This window comes from Dendrobium catenatum, unplaced genomic scaffold, assembly GCF_001605985.2.
Source record: "Dendrobium catenatum unplaced genomic scaffold, ASM160598v2 fragScaff_scaffold_1056, whole genome shotgun sequence".
Classification (NCBI taxonomy): domain Eukaryota; kingdom Viridiplantae; phylum Streptophyta; class Magnoliopsida; order Asparagales; family Orchidaceae; genus Dendrobium; species Dendrobium catenatum.
The window spans coordinates 3,007,310-3,011,248 of record NW_021319518.1 but is presented as its reverse complement, the minus strand read 5'-3'; positions in this window follow the sequence as shown (position 1 = coordinate 3,011,248).

Genomic DNA, 3,939 nt, shown 5'->3' with positions numbered 1-3,939 from the left:
ATTCAAAGAATTAATAGCTCAAAATTGTAATGTCCATGTGCAAGTGTCACACTTTTTATTTCACTTTCCCAACAATTTACAATGGAAAAGGAGAGATGTCGGCACGAGCCTCACGAGCTTGACAGTTTACAACCCGAGGATTATCTAATTCGTAATAGACTCAACTATAGACTTAATAATGAGAGTATTCCCGTTTCGTCACTTCTTCGTCCTTGCTTCTTCTTGCATCGTCGTCACGGAAGTCCAATGAGAAGAGGAAACTCCCCCCATTGAAAACGGGGGTCGGTTATTTTACCTCTTGGTTACATTTAAAGTCATTTCAAATTTTGGTATCTCGGCAACATGGATAGGGACATCTTCCTTAGGGGGGGGAGGGGAAAAGGAGGGAATGGAGTGGGGATGGAATGAGAGTGAACACAAAAGAGAGAATCGAGAAAGAGAACGGGGGGATATTTATGAAAGGTGGGAGTTGAAGAATCAATGTGTAAATTTCGTTTGGTCTTTAAGTCAAGACCCATACTCCTGGTGTAGTGTAATGGTTGAAGGAGACCGTAGATTGAATGAAGGTGGTCGAAAGGCCTAAGTCAGGAGGGTCGAAATGATTATCATGCTAGACGGTGATTGGAAGGACATTAATGACTTTGCGCGGTGCAGGTCGGGAGGCGGCGGGGAATCGAATCAAGTGTGGGTTCCGGGTAGGCTTTTGCTTTGTAACGGATTGCCTGTACACGTAGCGTGCGACTAAGAACACCTATTCACGAGAAGGAGTCTGTGCTACCTGAAATATGGAGTACCCATCTCATGTGGCATAAGGGTTTTCGAAACAAACCAATAGATCGTCCGGAGGAGTACGGAATGGCGTTCATAGCACGTTGCGAGTCTAGACCGGTGCAGAGCAGGATTAAACGATGGATAAGGGTAGAGTAACACGATCGGCTAAAACTGACACAAAAATCACAACCTTATCGCATGTACAATTTCGCATGATAGTTGCAAATGTCAGTTGCTGGACAAATTTATCTATGTCCCCATAGTTGATTGATACTGAACAATGCGATGTCAAAGTCAGTGCGGAGGACGGAGTGTTAACTAATAAGGTCGCAGGTACACTTTTATTTATGTCAAGTGTCGAGTTAAACGACCCACAAGGTTTTAGTGTAAAAAAAAAACAAAGAGAATCAAATATTTAGACGCTGTAGATGCCTGGCCGGCCGAACGGATATACGAAAATGTCCGTGCTTGGAATCGATGGATTAGTTTGTCGGTGAGGTTGAGCTCTAAAGAACCGTATGAATGTACAGTGAGTATTTATTAAACATATCTGGGTTACATTTGTATTATGCTTTTTATCTTAACATCTACAACAACAATGTATAACTCTGAGTGAGTAGTGCACCTATTGCCAATGGTTTGTGGTTATGCGACGGTATCAGCAAGGTTTTAGGCACAAAAATAACGTTGATACATAGGTCAATCATGTTTATCTGCGCGTGCTTACTGTGGTATATTTGGGTGCGTGAGGAATAGCTTCTGAATATATTGTTGAACAATTGTATGGCCATAGTGTCAGTTAATCCCAGTATATCGAATGGCCAGAGGGTGCCTAAAAGACAGAACGTTCTTAATCGGTTTGCTTTTCGATGTCCTATTTTAATATGGTCTGGAGCGGAACCGAAACTTATTTCGTCGTGGAATATAAAGGTGACAAAGGTAAAGTGCAAAGTTCACATGATCTCTGATCCCTTCCTCTTGGATCCAAATTGGAATTGTTTGTACAACATCCCATTTGAATAGTACGACTTAAATTATGTTACACGCATATATACTAATCATATTATTATCATAATTACAATTGATATAACTAGACACGATCTGACAAATTCTTATCCTAATAATCAACAGTTGTCTTGGATTGATTATCACCAAAGCCATTATAATAATCCAAGCTTTACTATATTTGAAATTAAGTGTCAACCATGATTGCAGGTAAATAAATACAGACATTAATCAATTCTTAAACTTAGCACAACACATGCAGTGAAAACTCAAAACCCCGCACACAACGAAAGTAAACACCGGCCAAGAAAATAGGTTGGTGTCCTTGTGCATACCATATAAACACGAGTGTGAGGTCTAGGTCGTTTTTATTATGTTCCAGTAGACATTTAATTTAAGTTGCTTTAAAGATTTTGATTGGTTGAAAGGCTTAAGGAAGAATTTAATAAAGTTTTGAAGTCTTTTAGATGATTGAGTATGATCTTTTAAGATGATTCTTAATTTTATTTTATTGAACACAACCTTGCGTTTCACACCGAAGGTCGTGAATTTTATTTTTCGTCCTTAACCATTGGGCCTACATTTAAATAGCTCGTTAGGCTCGTGTTACCAGTGTGATACAACATAATTTAATATTTTTGATTGATAAATGTTGAGGATAATAAATTTTTAATTCATAGTTGGTTGTATTGCTCGGCTTTATAAGGATTGTTAGACATATCTGAGTTTTAATACATTTTGCAGTATTCTTATGAATTTTTTTTTGAATATTTTAATCATTAATTACGAGGGTCAATACAGTTGATTTTGATTAAGGGTGTTTTCTAGAAATGTAACATTTTATTACAATAATCTAACCTTATACGATCAGTTAGACCCCGTAACGTTACACAACAATCAGATTTTCTATATTTTTTACATTAGATGAAGGTTATGAAGTCTTTTGTAAAATAGTTTGACCTATAGTTGAGCCAATCTGTTGACTTTTTGAAGATTTAAGTGCGTTTTTCTAGGAATTAAGTATTTGTAATAAGAATTTCTATTAAGACATAATTCATGGAGTAATGACAAGTGAGAGGTGTTGGATCAATATAAGAATTAATATTCTTGATATAGTAATGAATTTATGTGAAGTTTTTACTATTTATTAAGATTATATGCTTATGGTTAATTAGAGCTTTCTTTGGTTTCAATCAAATAATTCCAAAGCTCTTGAAATCAGACTCCAAAGGTCTTGAATACCAAAGGAGAAGATTCAAGGTTGGGAAAATTTTTGAATTTTAATTATTATTAATTAATTAAAATCAATATAAAATATTTATAAGTCAATTAAATTAAATTATAGGTTCAATTGGGTTAAATCAAGAGGCTTTTCAACTTTTCATATTTTTAAGTATACGCGTGATTTTTGGTAATAGAGCGTTACACATAATTTTGGTTTAAAATGGATTTATACAATTTTTGGAAGTTAAAGGGTTTAATTAAGGTTTAAAAATTAAGAAATAGGATTATAATTAATGGGCTAATGAAGGTTCCAGAAGAAACTTGGTTAGCAGGAGTTTAAATGGGATTTGGATTTAATAAGTTTTGTTAAGGGTTTTAACTACTTGGAAGCCCCTTTGACCATTTGTTGACTGGTTTGACTAGTCAACAGGTCCAATCAGCAGACATGGCATGCAAAGAGATTTAATTAGTTGATTGAAGGTCTTAGAGGGGATTTGATGTTCAAGGGTTTGAGTTTTGAAGGCATGAGAGGGAGTTTGAGCTAGTTTGACCAAGTCTAAAAATGTTGACTTGGTCAAAATGACCATGACTTGGTTCATGGTGTATTCAAAAATATTATAAATATCAAATGATAAGGGTTTGAGAATTTGACGAGGTTTAAATGTGCTTGAGGCTTGATTCAACATAAAGGGGTTTAAAGGTTGATTGGGTCAACCTTGGTTGACTTGGTAAACTAGGTGGGTCCGGGGTCTGGAAATGGGTTCGATCAATCTGAATTGACATTTAGAGACCATTGGAGGTGGTCCCAAGGTCTGGGGAGGTCAATTCAGTCAAAATGCATATTTTGACCCTTAAAGGCTTGTTTGGTCAACCTAGATTGACTTGGTCAACCAAGTTGACCCAGGTTCTAGATTTGAGTCCAACGGGTTGAATTTGATA